At 35.5% G+C, this 15,687-nt stretch overlaps 1 long non-coding RNA gene across 1 annotated transcript in view; it reads right to left on the reverse strand.

Annotated features, from left to right (window-relative positions):
* Positions 1–15,687, reverse strand: part of LOC105484611 (uncharacterized) — a 151,133-nt gene that overhangs the window by 94,041 nt on the left and 41,405 nt on the right. The window lies entirely within an intron of this gene.

Consider the following 15,687-nt stretch of genomic DNA (forward strand, 5'->3'; position numbering starts at 1 on the left):
AGTGTAGTAAATGTAAGTTTCAGATTTCCATATATGTTAATCGAAGGTGTTTATTTGTTCATTATATTTCAGGAAAAATAATTAAATATGAAGAATTTTTATATTTACCATTTTTATAACATTCAAGTACTTTTTACCAATAAATGGGTTCAATTATCCAAAATCCTGCATATATGTTTCATAACACAAAAAATGAGATACATATGTTTTATCAGAAAACCTATTATAATTTCACACTCAAAATCTATATTTGACTCTATTTTTATACATATATATAGTAATAATATATATTTTTACATTTGGTAAATGTAAAAATTTTCAACTGAAAATGTGACTAATCTCTGTGCACAAATAAAAAACCTTATGTCCACATGTTTTACTTGGCAAACACAGTTTACTACAGATTTTGGTGTTTTGATTCTGGTATAGCCTGGAGAACTGTGAGCCAATTAAACCTCCTTTCTTTGTAAATTGCCCAATCCTAAGTATTTGTTTATAGCAATGCAAAAATAGCCTAACACAGTAAGTGACCTATAAAGTAGTTTATGAACTCCTGGGCTCATCTCCAAGCTTCATGCATGGATTCCACACTAAAAAATATCACAAAAATGCTTTAGAATTGAACTGAAAGCTAAGTCACTGCCCAGGTACCAGACTGGCCACTGTGTATGTTACATGCAGACCACATTCAAAAAGCAAAGCAAAGATTTTGAAAACTGTTATTCCAAACACAACACAAAAAAAGCTTGTCAGAACTTATATCCTGATTCCAACTGGGTTGATTGACTTCTAAAACAGAAACATCAGTCTCCATAGAATTTAAGGAAGAAGCAGAACCTCATAACGTTATATAGAAAATATCAAGATATAATCCAAAATTACTTGTAACGTGAAGTATCAGATAAAACTTTACCTGATGTGAAAAAGCCATCAATATTTGCCAAGACTGAAGAGACATAGATGTTGTAAGTATTATTACAAGTGTTTTATAAGCAACTATTTTAAAATGCCCCAAAAACCAAGAATGAATAAGAGATAACAACAATAACATAATTTTCATGATATAAGCTCATTAGCAAAGTGGAGATGAAAAAGGAAAGTCAATGAACTTGAAAGTAGATCAATAGAAATTATCCAATATGAGTAATACATACAGATGATCAAAAAATAAACAGTGCTCTCAGAGACATATGGGACAATTGTAGAATATCTAAATTCTGTGTCATCAGAGTCCTAGAAAGAGAGAAAAACTGTGCAGAAAAAAAAATAAAGAAATAATTGCCAAAAACTTTCTCAAATTAGTGACACTTATAAACATACTGGTTCAAGAAGCTCAGAGAACCCCTAAACAAGATAACCTCAAAGAAATCCATATCCAAACTCACTTAATTAAACTATCGAAAACGAGAGAGAAAAATGTCCCAAAAGCAGCCAGAGAAAAGTGAGGCTCCTAGAGGCCAAAACAATTGGAACAACTATGGATTTCACATCAGAATTCACGGAAGACAGAAAAAAGTGGGACATTCTTTGTAAAATGCTGATGGAAAGAATTTCAATCTAATATTATATCCAGTGAAAATATTCTTCATGAATGAACAGGAATCAAATATTCTTATACATTGTGTTTGTTTATTCCCAGGAGAATGTAAACTCCATAACAGAAATGTCTTTGTCGGTTTCATTCACTCTAATGTCCTTGGTGTTTATAAACAGTGCTTGATATAGAATGGATACCCAATAAATAAATTTTAGGTGCACACACTAATTTTCTATGAATTCTTTTAAAAACAAGAATTTTTACCATGATATAATACGTATAAAGTCCCCAAACAACCACAAATATAATTCTACCACCACTTCTTGATTTTAAACTGATTGGCAAAGGTTTATCTTTCATCAGTGTTCTTCCACAAGTAAAAATTTATTGACTTCTTATGAATGTCTATGGATGATATAAAGAGAATTATTAAATGTTGATGCTTTTTGCTCCGGGCAGTTCTTCACATTATGAGACTGTGGATTTTCCAAATATGTGTGAAACAAGCAAAAATTATGTAAGCTTTCCTGAAAATCAGAAAACATCCTGAATTTTGGTCACTGATAGATTCCAAGAAAATTCAAGACAAACGGGTATAATGTAATTATAATAAATAAGGAGGACAAAGAAGAGTAGGAGGAGACAAAGAGGGAGAAAAGTTATTAATAGCCTTGTAATTTTAAGTTTGGAGAATTACAGAATCTGAAATGGAGAGAAATTGAAAAGCTAATATTAACCTGATTCAGTTATATTTAATTTGTTAAACATATTAAAATGTACTTTCAGATGGTAGGCAGTGAATGATTAAAGATATAGAGTATTACAGGTCTGTTTGGCCAAGAATGAGTATCCAGACAATCTTGGCATGCAGTGTCAGGTTGAAGTGCAAATAAATGTGAGATGCCAGAGCACTCGTCACACTCTAGGCCTTCAGTAAATATTTGTTGAATGGGTGAAAGGTAAACTTAATACATATTTTTAGAGATTTTTGAAGGCTGTTTTACTGTGGACTCAGAACTGCTACTTCCCATTTTTTCCTGTAAAGATATTCTGCTTCTCTGCTCTCAGAGGTAAACATGAAACCCAGTCTCACCAGTGATAATTATCTCACTCAGATGTAAACAGTGACTTTTCGAGGGATAAGCACATAATCCAAGTTAAGCAAACCAACATTTTCTATAGAAATATTTAATTTGGAACTGAGAAAAGCACATTTTCTGATGTGTGTTTGGTTCTCTTTTGCCTTTGAGTTTTGAGATTGTGAATAGCGTGCTGTGCGTTGTCACACCTCCTTCAATACACGCTGATCATCAGAGAATAAGCATGTCATACAGAAATAAACCAAAATATCACATGTTGGGGAACCACCTCTCCCCAATTCATGTTCTTTTCATGTGAAAAAGAAAATTCAATTAATGTAACTCAAGGGCTCTTCTGTCCTCTTACACAGAAAAGTAGAATGACTCATCCACCAACACGTTTGGAAAGATTAAATTGGACATACTCATTTCAGCTCTACAACTTTTTCTGGAATGGAGCAGCTTGTAAGAGGTATGAAAAGAATTCCACCACCATTGCCTGTGACTGGAAGATAAGTCTGTCTAAATCAGTAGTTCACTTAACAAGTCCACTTGGCTGTGCTATCTAAGCTATATCTTTCGACTTGGCATTATCAGTAATAATGTTGACTGCCATGACTTATTCTCAATTGATTCAGTAGCTTGACTGAGAAGAGGAGTAACAAGTATTTGGTCTTTTCAGAATACCACAGAAAGTAAAGCATAGAGAAACAATTTTCTTGCTGTTTAAATTTTTGGCCCTCTCTATCCTTTAGGCCAGCTATCACCTTAGGTAGAATAAATATGCTAATACATCTCTTCTCTCCTCAATTGAATTCCATTTGTATTTCTGTCACGTGCCAAACTGATAAACCTGAAGAAAATGATCATGTTTATTCATTATGTTCTCTTGCACTAGTTAAAATATCACCATATTTATATAATGAGAATGATAGGTTGGCTTACTTTTCTCACATGAACTCTAAATATATAATGTTATCAATGCCAAAATGTAAATCTGTTTTCTTTCTTCATGGGACTCACAAATATGGTATGCTCCAGTGCAATATTTACTTTATAGACTTTAATACCATTTTCAGTATAAATTGAAAAACAAATATTTTATTATAAGTTACCATTTTCTGAAATATAGGTCCTTTTGTCTGGTACCTCGAATGATCAGAATAAATATGAATTGTTTGCATATTCGCCAATTCTATTAATCATTGAAAATATGTGTAATTGTCATCAAAGGATGCTTTCTCAGGGTCATTTATTTCTAATTTTTTCCTGATGCTTTTTTCTTTATTTGAGTATAACTTGCCTGACACAATCTGCTTGTGTATTATCATTGTGAATAAATCATATCATCGATCGATGTAGCATTTCCATGAATTTTGTGGTTTGATTACTATGGAGTAATGGTTTGATTTACTTTGGAGACATTATGAACAAACTTACAACATTTATTAATCTTATTGTGATATTTTATATGACATATTTATAATTTTTACCAATAAAATTTCCTACAATGTTCCTTAAATTCATGAAAAATTGTATGCTGATATTTGCCCAACATTAACTATATATTCATGGTTACAAATAATACTTGTATATAACTGTTCTTGGCCATTTTAGGATTCACACACTAATTTGAATGTCCAGAGAAAGCTATCTCTCCCTTCTCTACACTATTACACATTTATAGATTTTTAAAAATGTGTTGACTTTCCTGATGCCCACCCATACACCATTTTTAATTTATACACCCCGAGGTAAGGAAAGAACCTCAGGCAAGTACGTGATGTGGACACTGGCTTTATTCAAACTTCAGCTTATATTTCTATCATCTTTTTTTCTAAAGTACTTGTGAAACCTTTACCAAGGTAGCAAATAAAGTGTTGAACTTTTCCTTTTATTCTCTTGGTTCAATTTTATCCATATTCTTTAGGTTTTCTCATCTTGGTAACGGTCAACTTCTATCAATTGCCAAAAAAAAAAAAAATCTGTCTTTGGATTGGTAATGTCTCAAAATTTACTGTTGGAAACTTCATCTGCAGCATTTCTGAAATGTAAAAATTCTGGTTACAAGTAGCTATTGTGCTGATCCATATAAAGCTGAAACATTCAACTTAGAATCTGCTAAGTCATTACTTCTTATTTTGGTATAAGAATGACTTTTCTCTCTGTAAAGTTCTCTTCAGGACATCATTAATTATTTTGCATGTTCTAAGATATGTGCTAGGGGATGGGAGTGGGTTTATTTTGCAGACTGAATTAAGGTAAAGTGAGAGGAACCTTCAACTTGGTAGAACCTGAAATGTTTCTCTCCTGCATGATGATTCCTCCCGTCTTACCGTCATCGCCTACTTACTACATCAGCCTGAGATTTTACTACTGTAAAACTTCATGTCCAGCACCTTAAAGGTTACATTAGAACAATGCTAATTTTATTGTTTTGAAATTATCAGTGGGACAAACAGAAAGTTTTTAGGTTTTCAAAGCAAGGCTGTACCATTCTCCTTTTACAAAATAGCTGCTGGCTTGACTATGAGCCAGCCAGGTTACCATGGGACCTGATATGCTCAACATGAACTGGGTGTTGTCTAATCCAATAGGCTGTAAGATTGGCAAGCAGACTCAGTAGCATCCCATCATTAAATGGAAGTGCTATATATACTACTGGCTTGAAGAGATTCTGAAGGAATAAGTAAGTCACGTGACCAAATGGCACAGAATCTGATGCCTCTTACTCTAAGTTGCCTCCTCCCTATATATCTGCGGCTGTGGACTCCTTGGTGATATCTATAATAGGTTGACTGACGAAAAAAATAATAATAGGTCTGGTTGACAGATTCTTTTTTACAAATATGCTATTACCTTTTGTAAATAGGTGGCTGAAGTATTATTTGCCTCTTCATGATGTCTCCAAGAAAAAGGATCAGAGATTTAAACCTTGCTCAGACCTAAGCATTTTGCTCAGAGAGAGAGAGAACCAGCAAATGAATTTACACTGAGTATTGAGAGTGGCTAATATTTTGGCTGGATAATCAGAGAACTAAAAAAACAAAGTTGGAAAGTTTTGAAGTCTAGGAAAGAAGGTCTAGGGAAGAGGTACATGTTAGACATCTCCAAATGAGCATAGAGTATGAAGCTACTTGGGTTTCATGAGCAGCTCACCAAGAAGCAACTGTGGAAGAGTAAAATGTTAATAATCATGTGTGCAAGACGAAATGTTCTGTAATAGGTGCTGATCTTTTCCTTGTCATATAGACTCACAAAGTAGCATGGTGTTGGGAATGGAGGTTTTGCATGGGTTCAGCAACAGGAATATTCACTTGCCAAGCCCTTCCCACACTGCCAGGGGCAGAGGCAAACACTGCATTCCCAACATGGCATCACTGCCCTGGAAATAGGAGAAAAGTCATCCAGCCACTTCTATAATGAAAAGAGCAATGCTTACTTTTCTTTGAAATAGTCCTTTGCTCTGGATAGAAATTTGTCTTCTTTTGTTAGCAATGCTTATGCACAAATCACCTTCTGTGGTCTTTGAAATATCTTTTTCAACATTATAGAAATACACATAGCATTACTTTTGACTGGAAAACTTCTGTTAGAGCAAATGATGTATGGTAATAGACTCAAAATCATGGAATTTAATGGTCTTACCATGTTTCCCATCTGCAGCCTGAGATGGAAGTAGAACGGCCTTAAGAAGGCATAGTTTTAATGCTAGCTGTATTGGCAACACCTTTCAGGGCAGAAGGAATGTCAAATGTCCTCCCAGAAGAGCTATATGCTCCAAATCAGCATCAAATATAATTTTTTCCATAGACAGAAATCACAGGTAAAGGAATCAAGTTGTCACTATTCTCACTAGTACTATTGGTGATTATTTCATTTTTGTGAAATGTTTGCTTCCCATTTTCACAATTTGGGGATCTACTGATTTTGAAGTTTTAGTTCCCAAAGAGAAATGCTTTAATGAGGGTACCAAGCTTCAGGTATGTATTTGGTACATTGCTGGAATAGGAAAAACTGTCAGCAGAGGAGGCTGAGAGCAACCACAGATTTAACTGAGAAAGACAGAGAGAGAGAGAGAGAGAGAGAGAGAGGTGATAAAAGAAGGAAGGAAGGAGGGAAGGAAAGGAGGAAGGAAGGATGGAAGGAAAGAAGAAGGGAAAGAAGGAAGGAAGGAAGGAAGGAAGGAAGGAAGGAAGGAAGGAAGGAAGGAAGGAAGGAAGGAAGGAAGGAAGGAAGGAAGGAAGTGAGGGAGGGAGGGAGGGAGGAAGGGAGGGAAGGAGAGAGAAGCTTAAAGAAATAAGCGGTGGTCAAGTATGGAAGATTTTGTTTTTCCTATTGAGCAATGATTCGCCAGTTTTAGGTACCTAAAGATTTTTCATTGAGGATAACCCTGCAGTTAGTACTGTACAACCAGTAGTCAGGCAGTTATTCAAGGTGCTCATCATGCCCTTACCCTAGGAAATGTATGGCTTTATAACCCAAACTGGATTATAAAGTCTGGAAAGGTCAATTCAACCTTGCCTCTATAACTTTAAACCTTTCCAGAAATACATGTAGATGGAAAATTGTCATTGATTTTTCTTTATTATTTTATTGGCAATGTACTAAACAGATAGTTACTAGTTTTTGCTACTTATACCTAACAAGCATCCATGGTTTCACTTTTTTTCTGGAACATAGGTAGTTAACAATTCTTTTAATTTTATGAAATATATTTATTTTTGCACTTTGCTGAAATCACCTGGGTAATTTTTTATAGCTTACAAACACTGAATTAAAAGATTACCTGAAATGAGGATAATATATAGAATTTGGCAACTTGTAAATTATCATTGATCTTGAAAGAAGATGTTTGACTTGCTTCATGAGTACTGACATGAGGTTAGAAATTGAAGAAATGCAGGCCGGGCACGGTGGCTCACGCCTGTAATCCCAGCACTTTGGGAGGCCGAGGTGGGTGGATCACGAGGTCAGGAGATCGAGACCATCCTGGCTAACAAGGTGAAACCCTGTCTTTACTAAAACTACAAGAAATTAGTCAGGCATTGTGGCGGGTGCCTGTAGTCCCAGCTACTTGGGAAGCTGAGGAAGGAAAATGGCATGAACCCGGGAGGTGGAGCTTGCAGTGAGCCGAGATAGCACCACTGCACTCCAGCCTGGGTAACAGAGCAAGACTCTGTCTCAAAAAAAAAAAAAAAGAAAGAAAGAAAGAAAGAAATTGAGGAAATGCAGACACTGAGTACAAATTTTTTGGGAAATCTTTCTGTGAAGGAGAGTGTCTTAGTCCAAATTGTGCTGCTCTCACAGACTACCTTAGACTGGATAATTAATAAACAACAGAAGTGTATTTAGTTCATGGTTCTGAAGTCTGGGAAGTTCCAGATTGGGTGGCAGCATTTGGCAGTTGGTGGTGAGACCTTCTCCTGTGCCAACATATGACAGAGAAATGGAAGGGGAACCAGCCACGTGGGAAAAGTTCAAAACCGGAGCAGAAAACTTGCTTATAACAACCTGCTCTCACAGGAACCAATGCGTTCTGATAAGAAGGAAAACTCACTTCCACCTGGGAGATGGCACTAATCTATTAAGAAGGGCAGTGCCCTCATAATCCCAACACCTCCCCCACTACACCCTACCTTCCATCAGTGCCAGACTGGGGGTAAAATTTCAACATGAGTTTTAGAGGAGACACACTCAAACCACAGCAGGGAGCAAAGAGATTGTGTGGGAGTTGAAGAAAGAAGTTATATCAAACAGAGATTTATTTCCCTTTTATTCTTTCAAATAAAAGAGCAGAATGTGTTTTTGTATTGATATAGACAAAATTTAATCTTTTTTTCAAAATTAATAAACCTTACAAATTTAAAACCTCAAGGTCTTTAATTAAACATACAAATCATATGCTTTTATTTATGAATCTTGCAAGTTTTTAACATTCACTGTTAATATTCACTGTTACTTTGAGTAAGCCTAAAGCCTAGCTCCCATGTTTTTAATAATGAGACTTATTCAATTAGTGTAATAGGCTTGTGTGCTCGGTTTTTGCATCAGCTCAGATTTGCATGCTTGTTTTGCTTTCTAGCCTGAGCAGCTTCAGCAACAGTTTGTGCTGTTCCCATGACACTGAAACCTAGTCACTGCATTGCCAGATTGAAGAGCCCACTACTGGAGGTGCTCAGGCTCCCCTCAGAGAATACAGTCCCCCGCCTCTTGCCATCTGTCTGCAGGCTCTTCTTGGGCTACAGCAGCAGATACCAAGAATACCCTCTAGAACCTACAAACAAAGCCTCAGTGGAGTTCATGACTGGTGGAGTAGACTTTGGGCAATGAGAGACAGGAGTCTGTGGGTAAATTATTTTCCCTTCCAATTGCCAGATAGACTGGTTGGAGCTATGGTAGTTCTGTATAACTCTATATAAACATTTTCTATTTATCTCACTGTTATTTTCCTTTATTTCTGTTTCCTAAATAATGCAGTCCATGCTGCAGGGTCATCCCCTAAGATTACGCCTCAGTCTGTCTTCTGGGAAATGGATCCCGTGACAGCAAGAATATCATAAATATGGCATGCACATAAAATTCCATATTTGCACAGATTATTTAACAAAAAAAGTTTTAACTTTCATTCTCTTAAGTATTGGTATATGTAATTCTAAATTTTCTTCTGGATAAAATATGTTTAACTACTACACAGATCATTTTTATGATCACAAACAATTTGAGGAATGTTTCCCATGTATTTTGGGGAATTACTTTCTAAATTTGCATAACTTTCTTGAAGACCATTTTTGATAACCGTGATGAAGATTAAATTCTGCTTTTGTATCAACGATAGGATTTATTAGCCAAATTTATAGTCTATAACAGATAATCAATAATTTAAAGAAAGAAGTGGCCACATAGCTATGTCTGTGTGTCATATATGTATACTGTTTTTTCTTCTCATAACCCTGGCTGCTGTATTATTTGATTGGATTTATATTTCTTTAGATTTTTAGATATTTTAAGACTTCTCTCATAACTCAAAAACATCCTTGCTCTTGGTGAAAAAACCTTCCTTTTCATTTTCTTACCTGTTAAAGCCATAAAATCTATAAATCTTTGAGATTCTCACTTGGCTTTGCCTGATTACATAATTGTAGAGTTCTAGTGAAATCCTTCCCAAACTTAAGCATATATGAGAATCATCAGGGATTACTGTTAACACATACGCTGCTGAACCTTGTCTCCAGGGTTTTTGATTCAATAGGTTTGGGGATGGGCACAAGAATTTTAATGTCTTACAAGATCCAAGAGGATGCTGGTGTTTCTGGACTGCCAATTTAACCTTGGGAACTACTGTTCTAAAATAATGTCAATGAAATGTACCTTGAGAAATCTTACTACAGAACTTTAAGCTAAAAGTGACCACATACTCCTGTCTCTCATTGACTAAAGTTTATGCCATCAGCCATGAACTGCAAGGCTTTGCTTATATAGGGATATTGATATGGAATAGTCAAGTAGACAAGCAAAACAGAAAAACCTATGGGGAAAAAAAGTAACAGGATATTTGATGATAGAAAATTACATTTCTTTCCCAAATAAGACACAATAAATATAAAGACTGACCAACTTAACCTTTTTATTATAAGTACTGTTTGATAAAAGTTTCCATAATTAAATTCAATTGACATTTTCAAGTAGTGAGTGAATATTTGCAACACATATAACTAACAGTAGAATAATATTCAAAATATAGAAGCAACTTATATATCACAAACAAAATTATCAATTATTCAATAGAAAAATAGAAAATGAATATAAAATTACATATATAGACGTGACTATCCCAAGTTTCTATGAATCTAAAGAGAGAATCACATTAATAAGAAGAATGCAAACTAAAGTGGCAAGACACTGCTCCACATGCATAGATTAGTGAATATTTCACGATTTTTTTTACATCAACTATTGATAAAAGTGAGGAGAAACACTTTAATATTGCAAGTAGGATTAGTACTTGAATTATTACTTGAATGGAATGTTGTGGGGTGTTTATTTTTTAGCCATTCTGGTGGGCAGGTAGTGTTGTCTCAATGTGGTTTAATTGTTGGGTTTTGATGCCTATCTAATGATTTTTAAATAATTTAAAATTTTCATTGATATGCTACATTTATAAAATAAGCATAGCTACATAAATTCAATGAACAAGTTTAGTCTTAAGATCAAGCTTTGTGATAAAAGTTGAACTCTAAAATACTGAATAAGATATGGTTGGTGCTCTATTCATTATTACTCATACACATTTTGGAACAATTTTGTGGGTGTCTTGGAAATGCATGTGTCTGTACAGAGGTTGAGATCATAATTCTTGTTAGAGATGTTGAATTTTCTTATATGAACTGACACTGCTAGAATATCTTTGCCAGCTATAATGATTTAAGTAATGTAGATGTTTGTACTGGTAACAATATTTATTGAGGATTTACAAATTGCTACTAAGTTATCTGATTTTAATGATTAATTTGTTTATCTCTTATAACAACAATATTAGGTTTCTTTTTCTTCAACAACACATATAGGCACAGTTTTCAGAACTTTATGCCACTAAACCCCTTCAATATTCATAACCACACTTTTGGGTAGTACTGTCATATGTATTTTGCACTTTGTAAAGGGAGCCACAGAGGTCTGAGGAGGTAGCATGCTTAACACACTACCAATAATGTGAGAGCCACAGTTCAAAACCAGCAGTCTGGCTCCAAAGTCTGTATGCATAACTCCTATACCAAACTTCCTATGAAAAAATAATTCTAACACAAACAAGAAGAACAAGGCCAAGATAAATCAGCAGCGGTAAAAAGCAAACTCTAAGTAGGCAGTTTCATTCCCAAATCTGTTCTTTCTTTGTTTGTTTGTTTTGTTTTGTTTTTTGAGACGGAGTCTCCCTCTGCCGCCCAGGCTGGAGTGCAGTGGCCGGATCACAGCTCACTGCAAGCTCCACCTCCCGGGTTTTACGCCATTCTCCTGCCTCAGCCTCCCGAGTAGCTGGGACTACAGGCGCCCGCCACCTCGCCCGGCTAGTTTTTTGTATTTTTTAGGAGAGACGGGGTTTCACTGTGTTAGCCAGGATCGTCTTGATCTGCTGACCTCGTGATCCACCCGTCTCGGCCTCCCAAAGTGCTGGGATTACAGGCTTGAGCCACCGTGCCCGGCCCCCAAATCTGTTCTTTTAACCATTGCACTGTGACTAATAATAGTTTTCATAATAGCTAATGTATAATCAGAAGTCATGATGCTCCAATCACTGCACTCAACACTTCACATGAATTACCTTATTTAATACTTAAAAAGTGAAGTATACTTAATACTTAAAACAATATTATTCATATTTTATAGATAAGAAAACTGGATGTTAAAGCAAGTTAAGCAATTTACACAGGTTATAAAAACTGGTGATTTCCCTAACCAAATACAGACACAATTATAGTTCAAAATTTATTTTAAATTCTACAACCCTAATTTCAGGTAAAACAACAACATTGGTAAAACAAACATTCAAAAATTCCTCTTTTAAAACTTCTGTTGACAACTCCTTTTTGTTGGATAGATCATAAACAATTTGTTAGGATATAAGACTCATGAGCTCAAGTGACCTTATTCATCCCAGTGATTTCTCCATTTATTCAACCATCACTTATTGACACTTGCTATTCATTCTTTCATTTATTCTTCAACATAATTTGCTGAGTGCTAGAGTATCCCAAGGACTCTTCAACACATTGTGGATGTGAAGTGAATAAAAGTAAAAAAGGACTCTAGTTCCGTGACACTTATATTGTAGTGAGTGGTTTCAGGGGAGAAGGCTGGTAAATAAACAACACCTGAAGAAGCAAGATCATTTCAGAAAATGGTAGTTACTACAAATTCAATCCAATAGGGCAGTTTGTATCAAATGAAAGTTCTGATGGCAGTTGTAAGAAAAAGCCTTTTCAAGACAACATTTGAGATAAAACGTGGATGCTGGGAAAGAACCAGTCACGTAAAGATTTCATTGTAGGGCGAGGAAACATGAGCAAAGAGGCCCCTGCAAGCACTGTGGGGATAATTTCTTTTTATTCCCATTTCCATCTTTCTCATCCTGGACTTCATTGTTGGAACTAAATCTTCTTGTAGTTTCCTAACTGATCTTTCTACCTTCATTCTCTCTCATTTCCATTTTAGCATTTACTCATCTGACAGACTTAACTTTTTGAAGCATGACTATTACCATTTAATTCACTTGTTTGAATATTCTCATTATTTTCTGTCAGCCTGTAGTGTCACAACGAAATTCTGTAGACTATCCTTATAATCTTTACTTGTTCTTATGGCAATCTGCATTTCCAGCCATATTTTTTAGCATTCCCTTTCATCTCCAGTTACCTCAGTCAAAATAATGTATTCAGTGTTCTTTTATATTACTCAGTATCTTAGATTTTGCTCTTTTGTTCTCTTATCCTAAATTCCCTTCTACCCTGAATCTATGCATGTCCAAAATGTACCCATTTTTAAATGGCTAATAGAAGTTGTAACCCTATTCTACGGTTTTCCCAAATGAGTAAATTATTTGAAACATTTTGCCATGATTTCCATTCCAGAAATGTAAAAAGGACTAGAGAAATGATTTTTTTAAAAATAGACATTTAAGAAGATACATGATATAATGCGTATTTGTTAAGTTTTCTTTCTGCCCAGCTTCTCTTTTTAATGACTGGAAGATTTATCTCTTTATGAATAATGCATTTTCTACGCAGGGGCCTTCATCCTCACTGCTGTGGGTCCTTTGAAGAAGAGCAAAGGCTTCTGACCTTTGGCTTCAACCGAGGAAGCATTGATTCTAAATGAATGGGGTGTAGTTTCTGAGTGGAAAATAAAAAACTGCAAACTTAAATTCTTATTGCCAATTTGACACCCTTCAAAAACTGTAACAGTCGTTTCAAGCTTAAGAAAATGCGTATTATTTTATGGATTCTCCAACTGATGTCACACACTAAAGTAAAACAACAACAACAACAACAAAATGACATCTATATTCTCACCTTTGTACAAACTGTCTTAATGCACCTGCACTATCTTCAGGAAATATGGGGAATTATACAAAGTTTTAACATCTTACTACTTTTTGAAATTAGAAATGACTCTGAGTGAAGCATGATTTCGTTCTCTGTGAAACTACATTGAGCTTACTCCACTAACGGATTCCGCTGCTTTGTTGCTAGGCAACCAAGTTCGGATTGCTACTTGCCTTTGCGCTCAGAGTAAACAGGGCCACAGGATCACTTTCATTTTTTTAAGCATAATGCACATTTTTTTTTCTTTTTTTCCCTCAAGATCTGTTTGTGGAAGCATAAATAATTTTTTAAAACTTTTCTTTTTAAAGCAGTTGGATCTATTGTATCTGTATCCCTGATGAATCTACTTTACAAATGATTTACATTCTATATCTTATACCTTACAATTTGTCCACTTTGTAAATTTTGGAACTTGGTATTTATATCTACTTTTGATTCTCAGTTTAGCAGGATTGTAGTTGTTTCTTTCTTTTATTTCTTGCCTTCTCTCTCTCTCTTTTTTTTTTTTTTTTCCTGAGATAGAGCCTCACTCTGTCTCCCAGACTGGAGTGCAGTGGCGCAATCTGGGCTCACTATAACCTCTGCCTCCCGGTTTCAAGCGATTCTTCTGCCTCAGCCTCCCAAGTAGCTGGGAATACAGGTGCGTGCCACCACACCCAGCTAATTTTTGTATTTTTAATAGAGACGGGATTTCACCATATTGGCCAGGCTGGTCTCAAACTCCTGACCTCGTGATCTGCCTCTCTTGGCCTCCCAAAGTGCTGGAATTACAGGTGTGAGCTATCACGCCTGGCCAGTTGTTTCTTCATTTAATAATAAAACATCACAACATTAATAATGGAGATAAGTTTGAGAAACAAGAAATAATACAGCAAATGTTTACCGTATTCAACTTATTCCTTGTGAGACAGAGAACAGTGACTAAAGCAGTCCAGAATCCCTTCTCTTATGATTTGGTTTGGCTGTTTCCCCACCCGAACCTCGTCATGAATTTTAGTTCCTATAATTCCCACGTGTTGGGGTAGGGACCTTCTGGGAGGTGATTAGATTGTAGGAATGGCTTCCCCATGCTCTTTTCATGATAATGAGTGAGTTCTCATGAGATCTAATCGTTTTGTGAGGGGCTTTCCCCCGCTTTCCTCTGCACTTCTCTCTCCTGCTTCCTTGTGAAGAAATACATGCTTCCTTCCTCTTCCGCCATGATTGTAAAATTCCTGAGGCCTACTACACCATGCAAAACTGTGAACAATTAAACCTCTTTCATTTAGAAATTACCCAGTCTCAGACAATTCTTTATAGCAGCATGAGAATGGACTAATGTACCTTATGAAGTTTGCATCTACTAAGGGAAGTTAGGCAATACATATGTGAAAAAAAAAAAAAAAAGAGAGATAACTATATAGTTGGCATTGATATGTTTTAAGCAGGAAAAGATCCAAATTTTATGGATTCTATAACCCTTCTATAGTTTGATGGCAATTTTTTAAAGAAATTATAAATATTGTGGATACAAAATTAGTGAGAACGTCTTTGAAAGAGCCAGTACAAATGAGGAATTAGGAATTGTAAGCATCATCAATTTCACCATACATCCATTTCTGCTATCGTAGAATGCAAACTCAGAAGAGAGTTATGGAGCTCAAGGTAGGTAGGCAGTTGCAATTTTGTACTGTGTGGCCAAAGAAAGCTTCAATAAGAACAAGACACTTGAATAACAACAATAACTGAGGAAAATGATGCGGTTGATAAGTAGCTATAATTGCTCGGTGCTCAAAGATAGGAAGCTGAGCTGGAAAGAAGATAGAAAGTGGTTGTTACAGAGTGGAATGTTTGGAATTGAGATCACAAATGATGACAGTGTTGTTAATAACAAAGGATAGACTTTTCTGTGGGAATGAACAACTGCAGTAGAATGAAGAAAATGATTATTGGATAAATGGAGGCCAAGAAACTGAATAGCGACATTATTAGA

This window comes from Macaca nemestrina, chromosome 1 (genome assembly GCF_043159975.1).
Source record: "Macaca nemestrina isolate mMacNem1 chromosome 1, mMacNem.hap1, whole genome shotgun sequence".
NCBI lineage: Eukaryota > Metazoa > Chordata > Mammalia > Primates > Cercopithecidae > Macaca > Macaca nemestrina.